At 45.1% G+C, this 15528-nt stretch overlaps 1 pseudogene; it reads left to right on the forward strand.

Moving 5' to 3' along the window:
- Nucleotides 1-12574: 12574 nt before the first annotated feature.
- On the forward strand, nt 12575-15249 carry LOC119358282 (annotated as a pseudogene).
- The last annotated feature ends 279 nt before the right edge of the window (nt 15250-15528 follow it).

The raw sequence follows: 15528 nt of genomic DNA on the forward strand, positions 1-15528 counted from the left end.
AGAGGGGAAACACAACAGCCAGCAGGGGCTGTTGTCCCCCCATATGGGCCGCACCAGACGAGAAAGGAAAAGAGGGAAAAGAGAAGGAAGGGGAGGGATTCGGCCTCGTGTTTCCCTCCCTCCTCTTTCCTTTCCCCTCCGGTGAAAAAGGAAAGTATTGGGGAACACAGTAATTTCAAAAAAATTCCTACGCACATGCAAGATCTATCTAGGTGATGCATAGCAACGAGAGGGTAAGAGTGTTGTCTACGTACCCTCGTAGACCGTAAGCAGAAGCGTTATGACAACGCGGTTGATGTAGTCGAACGTCTTCATGATCCGACCGATCCTAGCATCGAAGGTACGGCACCTCCGTGATCTGCACACGTTTAGCTCGGTGACGTCCCACGAACTCTAGATCCAGCTGAGTGTCGAGGGAGAGTTTCTTCAGCACGACGGCGTGAGGACGGTGATGATGAAGCTACGGGAACAGGGTTTCACCTAAGCACCTCTACGATATGACCGAGGTGGATTATGGTGGAGGGGGCCATCGCACACGGTTAAGACAATGATCAACTTGTGTGTCTATGGGGTGCCCCCTCCCCCGTATATACAGGAGTGGAGGAGGGGGAGGGCCGGCCCTCTATGGCGCGCCCTAGGGGAGTCCTACTCCCACCGGGAGTAGGATTCCCCCCTTCCAAGTAGTAGGAGTAGGAAAGAAGGAAGGAAAGGGGGGCCGCCCCCACCCAATTCGGATTGGGCTAGGGGGCGTGCCTCCCACATTTTCCCTTCCTCCCCTCTATTCCACTAAGGCCCAATAAGGCCCATATACTCCCCGGGGGGTTCCGGTAACCTCCCGGTACTCCGGAAAATGCGTGAACTCATCCGGAACCATTCCGATGTCCAAACATAGGCTTCCAATATATCAATCTTTATGTCTCAACCATTTCGAGACTCCTCGTCATGTCCGTGATCAAATCCGGGACTCCGAACTACCTTCGGTACATCAAAACACATAAACTCATAATACCGATCGTCACTGAACATTAAGCGTGCGGACCCTACAGGTTTGAGAACTATGTAGACATGACCGAGACTCATCTCCGGTCAATAAACAATAGCGGAACCTGGATGCTCATATTGGTTCCTACATATTCTACGAAGATCTTTATCGGTCAAACCGCACAACAACATACGTTGTTCCCTTTTTCATCGGTATGTTACTTGCCCGAGATTCGATCGTCGGTATCTCAATACCTAGTTCAATCTCGTTACCGGCAAGTATCTTTACTCGTTCCGTAATGCACCATCGCGAAACTAACTCATTAGTTACATTGCTTGCAAGGCTTATAGTGATGTGCATTACCGAGAGGGCCCAGAGATACCTCTCCAATACTCGGAGTGACAAATCCTAATCTCGATCTATGCCAACTCAACAAACACCATCGGAGACACCTGTAGAGCATCTTTATAGTCACCTAGTTATGTCGTGATGTTTGATAGCACACTCAGTGTTCCTCCGATATTCCGGAGTTGCATGATCTCATAGTCATAGGAACATGTATAAGTTATGGAGAAAGCAATAGCAACAAACTAAACGATCATCGTGCTACGCTAACGGATGAGTCAAGTCAATCACATCATTCTCTAATGATGTGATCCCGTGAATCAAGTGACAACTCTTGTCTATGGTCAGGAAACATAACCATCATTGATTCAACGAGCTAGTCAAGTAGAGGCATACTAGTGACACTCTATTTTTCTATGCATTCACACATGTACTAAGTTTCCGGTTAATACAATTCTAGCATGAATAGTAAACATTTATCATGATATAAGGAAATATAAATAACAACTTTATTATTGCCTCTAGGGCATATTTCCTTCAGTCTCCCACTTGCACTAGAGTCAATAATCTAGATTACATTGTAATGATTCTAACACCCATAGAGTCTTGGTGCTGATCATGTTTTGCTTGTGAGAGAGGCTTAGTCAACGGGTCTGCAACATTCATATCCGTATGTATTTTGAAAATCTCTATGTCTCCCTCTTTGACTTGATCGCGGATGGATTTGAAACGTCTCTTGATGTGCTTGGTTCTCTTGTGAAATCTGGATTCCTTTGCCAAGGAAATTGCACCAGTATTGTCACAAAAGATTTTCATTGGACCCGATGCACTAGGTATGATAGCTAGATCGGATATGAACTCCTTCATCCATACCCATTCATTTGCTGCTTCCGAAGCAGCTATGTGCTCCGCTTCACACGTAGATCCCGCCACGACGCTCTGCTTGGAACTGCACCAACTGGCAACTCCACCATTTAATAAAAATATGTATCCGGTTTGTGATTTAGAGTCATCAGGATCAGTGTCAAAGCTTGCATCGACGTAACAGTTTACGATGAGCTCTTTGTCACCTCGATAAACGAGAAACATATCCTTAATCCTTTTCAGGTATTTCAGGATGTTCTTGACCGCTGTCCAGTGATCCACTCCTTGATTACTTTGGTACCTCCCCGCTAAACTAATAGCAAGGCACACATCAGGTCTGGTAAACAACATTGCGTACGTGATAGAACCTATGGCTGAAGCATAGGGAATGACTTTTATTTTCTCTCTATCTTCTACAGTGGTCGGGCATTGAGTCTGACTCAAATTAACACCATGTAACATAGGCAAGAACCCTTTCTTTGCTTGATCCATTTTGAACTTGTTCAAAACTTTATCAAGGTATGTGCTTTGTGAAAGTCCAATTAAGCGTCTTGATCTATCTCTATAGATCTTGATGCCCAATATATAGGCAGCTTCACCGAGGTCTTTCATTGAAAAATTCTTATTCAAGTATCCTTTTATGCTATTCAGAAATTCAGTATCATTTTCGATCAGCAATATGTCATCTACATATAATATTATAAATGCCAAAGAGCTCGCACTCACTTTCTTGTAAATACATGCTTCTCCAAAAGTCTGTATAAACCATATGCTTTGATCACACTATCAAAGCGTATATTCCAACTCCGAGAGGCTTGCACCAGTCCATAAATGGATCGCTGGAGCTTGCACACTTTGTTAGCACCTTTTGGATCGACAAAACCTTCTGGTTGCATCATATACAACTCTTATTTAAGATATCCATTAAAGAATGTAGTTTTGACATCCATTTGCCAAATTTCATAATCATAAAATGCAGCAATTTCTAACATGATTCGGACGGACTTAAGCATCGCTACGGGTGAGAAGGTCTCATCGTAGTCAACTCCTTGAACTTGTCGAAAACCTTTTGCAACAAGTCGAGCTTTGTAGACAGTAACATTACCGCCAGCATCAGTCTTCTTCTTGAAGATCCATTTATTCTCTATGGCCTGCCGGTCATCAGGCAAGTCAACCAAAGTCCACACTTTGTTCTCATACATGGATCCCATCTCAGATTTCATGGCCTCAAGCCATTTTGCGGAATCTGGGCTCATCATCGCTTCCTCATAGTTCGTAGGTTTGTCATGGTCAAGTAACATGACCTCCAGAATAGGATTACCGTACCACTCTGGTGCGGATCTTACTCTGATTGAACTACGAGTGTCGGTGTTAAAACCGGAGGATCTCGGGTAGGGGGTCCCGAACTGTGCGTCTAGGCGGATGGTAACAGGAGGCAGGGGACACGATGTTTACCCAGGTTCGGGCCCTCTTGATGGAGCTAATACCCTACGCCCCGCTTGATTGTTCTTGATAATATGAGTAGTACAAGAGTTGATCTACCACGAGATTGAAGAGGCTAAACCCTAGAAGCTAGCCTGTGGTATGATTGTTGTTGTTGGTCCTACGGACTAAACCCTCCGGTTTATATAGACACCGAAAGGGGCTAGGGTTACACAGAGTCGGTTACAAGGAAGGAGATCTACATATCCGTACTGCCAAGCTTGCCTTCCACGCCAAGGAGAGTCCCATCCGGACACGGTACGAAGTCTTCAATCTTGTATCTTCATAGTCCAACAATCCGGCCAAAGGATATAGTCCGGCTGTCCGGATACCCCCTAAAAAGAATTCTTGGAACGGGTCCCTGCTGCACGTCTGCGCCTGTGTCTCCGTTGTGCCGTATCCTGGACGGATGTAGCACGATGGTCATCTGTAAAAGAGAGGAACTTAGTGGAAAAGTTGTCGTGCAAAAGGTATGTTATACTAAATAAACCATGTACAGTTCAGGATGAGTAAAGTTGAGCCAAATTGTCACTTGTTCACACGCGTTGAGCCCCTTGTATTGTTGCAGGGGTATAGCCATCAAACCTGTATCAATTATATATAGCTACACCGGACTCGTCTAACCATGTCCGTGGTCTTAACAACCTGTCAGATGCTCTAGTTGGTGAGGCCGCCTAGTGTGCGGCTGCCAAGGCAGCCGCACGGTCTTTCGCGCGCAAGGAGCGCTCAATATTTCCATTTACTGTAATGATGCCACGTGGACCGGGCATATTAAGCATGAGAGAAGCGTAATGCGGTATTGTGTTAAAGCGAGCAAAAGCTTCGCGTCCCAGTAGTGCTTGATAGCCACTTTGGAACTGAGCGATGTGGAAGGTTAAATTTTCGCTGCAGAAGTTATCAGGAAAGCCAAATATAACCTCTAGTAGCAGGGAGCCCGTACAATGGGATTTTGGGCCTCACATTACTCCTTTAAAGGTAGTATTGCTATGGCTGATTTTTGTTGGCTCTATCCCCATTTTGCGGGCTGTGTCCTGATATATCAGGTTTAAACTACTGCCGTCGTCCATCAGGACTCGTGTGAAGTGGTATCCGTAAATTATCGAGTCTAACACCAAGGCAGCCCATCCTGCATGTCGGATACTTGCTGAGTAATCCCGATGGTCAAAGCTGATCAGTTTGGACGACCAGTGGCAGAACTCCGCGGTGATAGGCCCTGGGGCATGTGTTTCTAGGAGTGCCGCTTTGTTTCTCCCCTTCATCACGTGTAACACATTTACTGTTTTGACTTTTGGTGGGAATTTCTTCTGTTCCCAGTGCTTTGCTTGCGAGGCTCATCCTCGTCTTCACTTGGTGTATCCTGCCCCTTGTGATCGGCGTTGAGTTTGCCGGACTGCTTGAAGACCCAACATTCTCTATGGGTATGATTTGCAGGTTTATCAGGGGTGCTGTGGATCTGACATAGTTTGTCCAGAATCTTGTTCAGGCTAGATAGTTCGTCTCTGTTGCCTTTGGAGGGCAGCTTTTGCTGACCTTGCCAACAACTTCTGAATCCGGTGTTTACCACCGTGCTCTTCGGGCTGTCTTCTTTATTCCGGCGCTTGTTTTTGCTGCGTTGTGGCTTCCCGTTTCCATCCCTGACTTCGGATGTACTTGGGTCGCTGGTGCTACATCGGGCTAACCAGCTGTCCTCGCCCGCGCAAAAGCGGGTGATGAGGCTTGTTAATGCTGCCATTGTTCTCGGCTTTTCTTGGCTGAGGTGTCTGGCAAGCCATTCGTCTCGAACATTGTGCTTGAAAGCTGCTAAGGCTTTGGCGTACGGACAGTCGACTATTTGGTTCTTTTTAGTGAGAAACTGTTCCAAAGCTTTCGGGCTAACTGTTCGGGCTGTTGAGTTATATGACTTAAATCGTCTACATCCGGTGGTCGGACATAGGCCCCTTGAAAATTTGCCCGAAAAGCGTCCTCGAGCTCTTCCCAACTTCCAATGGAGTTTTCGAGGAGGCTTTTAAGCCAGTGTCGAGCTGGCCCTTTGAGCTTGAGGGGTAAGTACTTGATGGCGTGGAGATTGTCTCCTCGAGCCATGTGGATATGGAGGATGTAGTCCTCAATCCAAACCCCAGGGTTTGTCGTTCCGTCGTATGTCTCTATGTTTACGGGTTTGAATCCCTCTGGAAATTCATGGTCCAGCACCTCATCGGTGAAACATAGGGGGTGTGCGGCACCCCTATATTTGGGTGTACCATGGTGTTCGGATTTTTGTTGTGTTGCATTGCATGCTGGAGCGCGCTTGCTTGGCCAGTGATGGATCTGGTTGCGCCGTCCTTTTGATGCGAGCCCTCACGTGGATCGCGTACTGGCTTGTGTGCGGCATCATTTGCCGCTCTATGTTGGCCACGAGGTCGTCTATCCGACTGGATGGCTGTTTTGTTTTTTGATTGCGGGGGATCTAAGGCCTCCTCATCAAATTCAGGTAGCAGCTTTCGCTTCAGGTAGCTCTTTGTCTGGTGACTACCGCCGTACTTTGCTGCAGTGTTGAGTACTTCACTCCATCTAATTCTGAGTGTGTCTTATGCAGCCCTGAGCCTTTGCTTCTGCTTTTTCAGACTCCTCGCAGTGGCGACAAGACTGTCCGGTGTGGCATCATCCGGACTGTTATCTTCACCGGAGACGGGTTGTTCAGTTTGATTCTCCGTGTTGCTGTGGTCGGACGGTGGTTCAATGTCGTGTTTGTTGTCCGCTGGCTCACCTTGCTCTATTGCTGGGTCTATATGATCGCTGTTTCTGCCGAGGGGGGATTTGGAGCGGCGCTTACGCCGCCGCTTTGACTGCTTCTCGAGGGAACGATCCTTCGCTACGTCGTTGCGTTCCTTGTCGTCATTTTCTTTGGGTGTGTCCACCATGTATACATCATATGATGAATTGGGCATCCAGTGCCCTGTGGGCAGTGGCTCCTGTTCATCTCCTGCATCGTCGTCCATACTGTCGATGTCTTCGGAGTCGAAGGCGAGCATGTCGGTCAAATCGTCGACAATGGCTACTAAGTGGGTGGTGGGTGGGCGGCGAATTTCTTCGTCGTCCACATCCCTATCTGGCCGGCCATAGTTCGGCCAGGACTCTCCTGACAAGGAGAGAGACCTTAATGAGTTTAGTATGTCGCCAAAGGGCGAGTGCTGAAAGATATCCATGGAGGTGAACTCCATGATTGGCGTCCAGTTGGATTCGATAGGCACGGGCGCAGGCGGTTCGCAGTCCGTGGCCGGGGAAGAATCCGACAGTTCGGCGTCACGGCTCCCATGAAGGGTAAGGTCGATACTCGGCTCGATCGCCGCTGAGAATGCGGCCTCCGTGGCGGCGGGGTCTATCCACCCGTCCAAGGATGGTGCACTTGGCTCCGAATTGAGGGTCGGAGCGGTTGCCGGTGCGATCTCCCGGACACTGTCCGATGGTAGAGCTAAATCATGCTCATCATGACCATGCGGTGCACTCGGTAGGGGCTGTAATCCGTCGAAGATCAAGTCTCCGCGGATGTCGGCCGTGTGGTTTATGCTTCCAAACCTAACCTGGTGGTTAGGGGCGCAACTCTCGATCTGCTCCAGATGGCCAAGCGAGTTGGCCCGCAGTGCGGGTTCGCCGAATACAAGGATCTGTCCGGGTAGAATAGTCTCACCATGGACTGCATCGCTATCGATGATTGAAGGGGCCATCCAGCCTAACGATGACGACACAGAGGAACTCTCAATGAAAGCACCAATGTCGGTGTCAAAATCGGCGGATCTCGGGTAGGGGGTCCCGAACTGTGCGTCTAGGCGGATGGTAACAGGAGGCAGGGGACACGATGTTTACCCAGGTTCGGGCCCTCTTGATGGAGGTAATACCCTACGTCCTGCTTGATTGTTCTTGATAACATGAGTAGTACAAGAGTTGATCTACCACGAGATCGAAGAGGCTAAACCCTAGAAGCTAGCCTATGGTATGATTGTTGTTGTTGGTCCTACGGACTAGACCCTCCCGTTTATATAGACACCGGAGGGGGATAGGGTTACACAGAGTCAGTTACGAGGAAGGAGATCTACATATCCGTACTGCCAAGCTTGCCTTCCACGCCAAGGAGAGTTCCATCCGGACACGGGACGAAGTCTTCAATCTTGTATCTTCATAGTCCAACAATCCGGGCAAAGGATATAGTCCGGCTGTCCGGATACCCCCTAATCCAGGAGTCCCTCAACGAGGTTTGGTAGTAACTTGATCAGAAGTTTCATGATCATCATCATTAGCTTCCTCACTTACTGGTGTAGGTATCACTGGAACTGATTTCAGTGATGAACTACTTTCCAATAAGGGAGAAGGTACAATTACATCGTCAAGTTCTACTTTCCTCCCACTCACTTCTTTCGAGAGAAACTCCTTCTCTAGAAAGGATCCATTCTTAGCAATGAATATCTTGCCTTAAGATCTGTGATAGAAGTTGTACCCAACAGTCTCCTTTGGGTATCCTATGAAGAGACCACTACAAGAAATATGTCAACTTATGACCTTCTGTCAGTGACCCTGGAAGAATTGGTCATAAATCTATGACCATTTTAGACCAATTGGTCAAAAGCTGTTCGGGGGGCTCCAAACCCTAAACCATTGTGACCATTTTGGTCAAAAAGGTCGTAATTTCCTTACACGAAATGGTCATAAAGCAGATAGCACTAGTCCGCTGCTTTATTTCTAGCTGATCATGACCAATATAGATGGTCATAACCTTGTCAATTGTGGTGGATTGGTATGACTTGGCGCCACCTCATCAATTTTGCCTATGTGTCATGTCCATGTGTCAATTTTTGCCCTAGGTTGTGAAGCAACCTATATTTCTGTCATTCCGAAAATTCCCAAACAAATCTCATAAATTCTTTGGGTCATATCTTCGTCAAATATGTAAAAATACTTCCTTTCCTAGTTCAAAAATAATTCAACAATATTCATTTTCCTATTCTGTTCACAACATCACTTTACGAAGGAAGTTCTATTTATATATTCTTGATTGCCCTCAGAATTCTTGGGCACTCTTTCCTATCCAAATCATTGCCGCATGACAAAATTCAGCTCCATTTGCCTGGCAAATCTTGCTCGGCAAATTTCCAAAGTTTTTGTCCACCTAGAAGCATTGTGAAGGAAGTACCTTTTTTTATATATCCAAATGACATGAAATTTATACAGTTCCTTCACATGCCCAAATTATCACCCTCCTCGAAATTGCAGCTAAGGCAAATTATCTATGTGAGCCCAGGTTCAATTTATATTTTATGGCCAGATTGGCACATTGCAAAGCAAGTGTTATCTAGACCCCTCCTATTAACCTCAAACTCTTTGGGCACTCTTCCATACCCAAATCATTGCCACATGATAATATTCGGCTCCATTTTCCTAGTAAATCTTTCTCAGGAAATTTCCAAAGTTTCTACCTCGAGAGAAGCTTTGTGAAGTAAGTACTATCTAGGCTTACCCAAATGATATGAAAATCTACCAAGGCATAACCATACCTATGTAACTTACCTACACCAAATTTGAGCTCATTTCATTCATCCAATTTCTCTCACTAGTTTTCCCAAGTTTCTGTCCATAGAAGAGCATTGTGAAGGAAGTACCACTTTGGCATGTCCAAATGGTATCAATTTTCTACGGTGCTTTCCAATGCCCAAATAATCATCCTCCACCAAATTTCAGTTCAATCCATTCATTATTTTGAGACCAGCATCAACATTCATATTTCTGTCCAGTGTGGTACTTTGCAAAGCAAGTACCACCTAGGATCCTCCTTTTGATCTGAAAATTTGCGAAGACATTCTTCTTAGTATATGATCATCCTCAGCAAAAACTCACGCCCATTGGCCATGTGCATTTCCCGTACCGCTAATCAAACACTTGGCTGCTAATTCATGTTTGAGCATCGATCGGTCTCCTCGTGAGAATCTTATGTTGTAATTTTCTTCCTAGAACCTACCTGGGGAGTGCCCAACCCACTAGACATGCCTCGGCTGCCCAGAACACATGGCAACGCCACGGTCACGCGGTGACCACGCGTCGGGCATGCGAGTTTACGCGCTCTAGAGTTGGGGGCCTTGGCCACCGCCCAAACCTCGACGTATCGCCATCAAACCATGTATTTATGATTAAATAGGTACTTATGTAACTATAAATGATTTTTGGAAAAAATAAATAGTAAACTATGAGGCAGCTGCAGTTCAAATTTGACCCGCTTCCTCCTGAATCGGCGGGAATTTGTCTTTTTCAACAGAGGTGGATCAAAACTTTTGACGCCCAACAATTTTGTCAACTGTGCATTAAATATGGCCTAGTATTTTATAAAAATGATTTGGTCCAATTTTGCAACAATTATTTGGGAGGTCCTTCACAAAAAAACCTCCTTTTGGGCACTGGAAAAAATGGAAAATGGTTTTTTCGTCCAAAGAAAATGAAAACTTCCTTAGGCAACATTGTTTGCCATTCCAATATACACCCTTGTGCACAATATGGGATCATTTGAACAAATTATGCCATGAATGTGGCCATAAGATTGATCATTTGGCTTGAAAGCCATTGATATCCACACGTGATAGCTCGATTTTGAGAACACTTTTTAAAAATAATTGCCGTATTACAACTTTGTTATTTTTCCTGGGAACTTGGCCACATATAATGACACAATGCGAAGGTTTCCCAATTTTTTGTTTTTTTTTGAATTTTTTATGCCCGTTTCAAAATGCGGTCAAAAGGGCGGGAATGACCGTTCCTAGCTAGTGGTTGAATCTTGAATTTTTTTTGGTGTTTCTCTGATTAAATAGGTACTTATGTACCTAGAAATGATTTTGGGAAAAAATAAATAGCAAACTATGAGGCTACTACAGTTCAAATTTGACCCGCTTCCAACTGAATCGACGGAAATTTGTCTTTTTCACGAGAGGTGGATCAAAACCTTTTACACCCAACCATTTTGTCAATTGTGCATTAAATATGTCCTAGTATTTTATAAAATTGATTTCGTCCAATTTTGCAACAATTATTTGGGAGGTCCTTCACAAAAAACCTCCTTTTGGGCACTCGAAAAATGAAAAATTGATTTTTCGTACAAAGAAAATGAAAACTCCCTTAGGCAACATTGTTTTCCATTCCAATATGCACCCTTGTGCACAATATGAGATCATTTGAACAAACTATGCCATGAATGTGGCCATAAGATTGATCATTTGGCTTGAAAACCCTAAATCCTCACGCGTGATAGCTCATTTCCGAGAACACTTTTTTAAAATAATTACCGTATTATAAGTTTTTTATTTTTCCTGGAAACTTGGTCACATATAATGACACAATGCAAAGGTTTCCCAATTTTTTGATTTTTTTTGAATTTTTTATGCCCGTTTCAAAATGCGGTCAAAACCGCGGGCATGACCGTTCCTAGCCAGTGGTTGAATCTTGGAATTTATTTGGTGTTTCTCTGATTAAATAGATACTTATGTACCTAGAAATGATTTTTGGAAAAAATAAAGAGCAAACTATGAGGCAGCTGCAGTTCAAATTTGACCCGCTTCCAACTGAATCGGCAGGAATTTGTCTTTTTCACCAGAGGTGGATCAAAACTTTTGACACCCAACCATTTGGTCAATTGTGAATCAAATATGGCCTAGTATTTTAGAAAAATGTTTTGGTCCAATTTTGCAACAAATATATGGTAGATCCTTCACAAAAAGAACTCAATTCGGGCACTTGGAAAATGGAAAATGGATTTTCCGTGCAAAGAAAATGAAAACTTCCTTAGGCAACATTGTTTGCCATTCCAATATGCACCCTTGTGCACAATATGAGATCATTTGAACGAACTATGCCATGAATGTGGCCATAAGATTGATCATTTGGCTTGAAAGCCATTGATCTCCACACGTGATAGCTCGTTTCTGAGAACTTTTTTTAATATAATTGCCGTATTACAAGTTTGTTATTTTTCCTAGGAACTTGGCCACATATAATGACACAATGCGAAGGTTTCCCAATTTTTTGATTTTTTTGAAATTTTTATGCCCGTTTCAAAATGCGGTCAAAACGACGGGAATGACCGTTCCTAGGTAGTGGCTGAATCTTGGATTTTTTTGGTGTTTCTCTGATTAAATAGGTACTTATATACCTAGAAATGACTTTTGGAAAAAATAAATAGCAAACTATGAGGCAGCTGCAGTTCAAATTTGACCCGCTTCCAGCTGAATCGGCGGAAATTTGTCTTTTTCACGAGAGGTGGATCGAAAATTTTGACACCCAACCATTTTGTAAATCGTGCATTATACATGGCCTACTATTTTATAAAAATGATTTGGTCCAATATTGCAACAAATATATGGTAGGTCCTTCACAAAAAAACTCATTTTTGGCACTTGAAAAATAGAAAATGAATTTTTAGTCAACTACGACCAATTTTTTAGTTAACTGTGACCAATTTAGATGGTCATGACATGGTACGTGTGTATTGCATTTTGATTGGTCCGTGGGTGTTTCACGCGGATCGTGGATGGATCACCGTCGGATGCTCCCGGATCCAACGACTGTCCTCACCTGAAGCCCACCTAAGCCGAAACCCTAGATCTCGTGAGTCCTCTGCACATTTTCCATCCACCCCCCGCCGCCTCCTTTCTTTCTCCCCTCACTCTATTCTCCTTCCTTTCTCCCCTCCCCTGCGCCACCCGCCCCTCACCTCGTTCGAGACCGCCGGAGGCCCCCACCTTCTCCTCTACCCCACCATCACTGGCGCCCCCACCTTTTGATTCTTTCCCAAGCACCCGAAACCCTAGCCCGTGGCGCAGCCATGGCGACCGAGCTCTGGATCCGCGGGCTAGAGGTGCAGCACCGGATCCGGTCCAGGGCGCAGCCATCATGCAGCACCACCACCAGCAGGACCAGTGGCTCGCCGGCGGCATGGGTGGGGTGCTTCGCCAGACAAAGTATGCCCCCTGCCTCCCCGTGCCCGACCGCTCGCTCTGCCTCAACCTCGCTGTCTCGTAGGACCTGCGCGGCTGCCTCCAGGACCGTGTCTTCGCGCTCGAGGAGGACCTCCACGCCGCCGCCCAATGCATCGACCTCCTCAGGGTCAGTCCGCCCCCTTACCCCCTCCCCCGTCCATTTTGCTGTGGTGGTTACTCGCGCACTATACCTGTTCGCCAGAATGCCTGATGGATCGGAATGGCCCCGTGCCGTGCGTGCAGAACAAGTCGGCGATGAACACGGAGGGGATCTGGCACTGCATGGAGGAGAAGGAGGTCGTGGCGGCTGCGCGCGACCATCTCGCCGCCCAACCAGGCTCGAGAAGGAGTGCGGCCTCTACGAGCGCGACCTCAAGCGCGCCATGGAGTCATGCGACGAGCTCGCCTGGGAGAGCAACGACCTACGCAAGCGCCTCAGGGACGCCCCCGACGTCAATAAGATCACCACACCCCGTATCCCTTTCCTCGCTCATATTATCAGTCGATTTCATTCTTGATGGCTCCTGTTATCCACTGATTGCTACATTCTGGATATGATTTACTGTCTGCTCTTGTGTGCTCTGCCATTGGGAAAGGAAAATTAGTTAGTTGTGTCAGTTGATGACTAATTATATCTTCCACGGATTTTAATCACTTGATGCATATTCAGTTTGACTAGTTGGTCTTGTTACATTGTTTGTTTTTGGTCTGTCAACTGTAGTAGAGCTCCATCACCTTCAATCAGGTGATTTGGTGTTGGATCAACTGTAGAGCTCCATCACCATCATTGAACACTCTGCTTGCTTGCATGATACTCCTGTATGCTACCGCGGTGGCTGCTTCGTATAATTACTAGTGCAATGCTGTTTAACCAACCTGGTCCTCCAACATTCATCTTACTCACGCGCAGCTTACTGAACAAGTGCAAGCGCCGCAGAGGGACAAGAAGATACTCAAGACCAACCTAAAAAAAGTAGAGGAGGTAACATGTTATCTCACTCTTGTACTTGCAACACCTATGTTCTGTACCTGCAACTTATCGCCCTCTCAGTGAACATTGCTTCATGCAACACTAATGTAGTCTTGACAGTTTGAAGTTTCTTTTGCATGTGTAATTCAAGGTTAAGTTATTCGTGGAGAAAAGAGCCGTTGACGAAGCCAACAAGACGCTACTGTGCTTACTGGAGAAGGAGCAGAAACATCGGTCCGAAAGGAAGCACTCCGCCAGCAATTCCACCAAGGTAAAATCACCAACCAACCCAACCATAAAAGCTCAAGTGTTTACTGATTTAATTTAATCTGGTACACACACAGCACAGGCAGTACAACTGTTAGTCGAAACCTGAATTACCCTACTATCTGGCTACCTTGACTACATTAACAATGTCATTCTTGGTGCTGCAGCAGAAGCGCAAGTCGTCGAGCCTGAAGGACACGAGCCCAGTCGGCCTAGCCATCGATTTCAACAACACAGATGCATGCAGCCAAACTCCCCAGACTGTAGGGTGCACAAGAAGTGAACCCAGCCGGTTGTCCTGACATTCTCTTCTAGGTAGCTTGAACTGAAGTGAACTGAACAATCCACCCTTATGCATCTGGGCTGCTTGCCTCATCTGACTAACTTGCTGGGTTAATTTGGTTGGTTCTTGTTGGTAGAACCTCGGTCATGTAGCCTGCATTTTCCATTTTCCTCTTCCTGTTGGTAGCTGCCTATGTCTATCATGATACTTTCATGAGAAAAATTAGGAGTGTTACCTTGGTAACGCCACACATCCCGTCTCCTTCCCCCCCTGCAATCTAGTCTAGTTTAAAATATACATTTCTTTGTCTGCTCTTGTGAGCTATTCCCATTAGGAAACTTGGCTAGCTGCCCATATCATTTGATGAACTATACTATTATCCACTACTTTTAATCAGCTGATGATGCATATTAAGTTTGGCTGATTTTGTTACATACATACATACATGACTTTGTTTTGGTCTGGCAGCTCAACTGTGATGCCATTGCTGCTGCTCTGTAGAACTTCTGTATGTTCAGAGCATGCATCCTAATTGTCAATCTCGAGAATGCACTTTTGTATGTTTTTGATGTCAAACACTTATGCATGACTAATTGTTAAGTTGATACAATTTCTTTAGTAGACAATCTTGGAAACTTAGACTACAGACTGTTAAACTGTTACTGATTTAGACTATAGAATTTTTAATCTTAGACTATTGGTTTATCTATGTCTCATATCATGGATTTGACCTGTACCATGCATTACACATGTGTTGATACAATCATATAGCTTATCTGATCAAACAATCTGTTCATGTTATCTTTACCTGCTGCTCTTATACCTTACCAAAACAAAAATAATTCTAACTGGGAGTAGTTTTTTTGTTCAGATTCTGTATTTATTACTACTGACATATTGTCGTGATTTACTTTTTGTACTGAATAGATCTTTTTGATATTCACAGGTTTTAGCGATCAGCCGCAGCTCTTTCATCAAAGGTGCATGGTGCAACCGAGGACAAGCACTTCATGTCCAACCAAGGTGCATGGTGCTTGCAATTGACGAACAGGAGGTCTATGAAATTTGAAGTTCAAAGCCGGATAGCCCTACTCAGCAAAGAGTCGTCTCTTTTGTTTAACTGTAATAGACTGTAAATATTGTTATATTGTAATAGTAGGCATATTTGGGTTGTAATAGACTATGAACAGATTGTAGTAGACTTAGTTAGTGTTATTTGATGAACTACATTTGTACTGTTCCGTTTGAAATATTGATTATGTATGTGATTTGAAAATGTGTGCAATGGAAACCTGACTTGTGGGACCCACTTATGAGAATAATCTGAGCAATTTTGAATTTTCTGTCA

The sequence above is a fragment of the Triticum dicoccoides genome, chromosome 2A (genome assembly GCF_002162155.2).
Source record: "Triticum dicoccoides isolate Atlit2015 ecotype Zavitan chromosome 2A, WEW_v2.0, whole genome shotgun sequence".
Lineage (NCBI taxonomy): Eukaryota > Viridiplantae > Streptophyta > Magnoliopsida > Poales > Poaceae > Triticum > Triticum dicoccoides.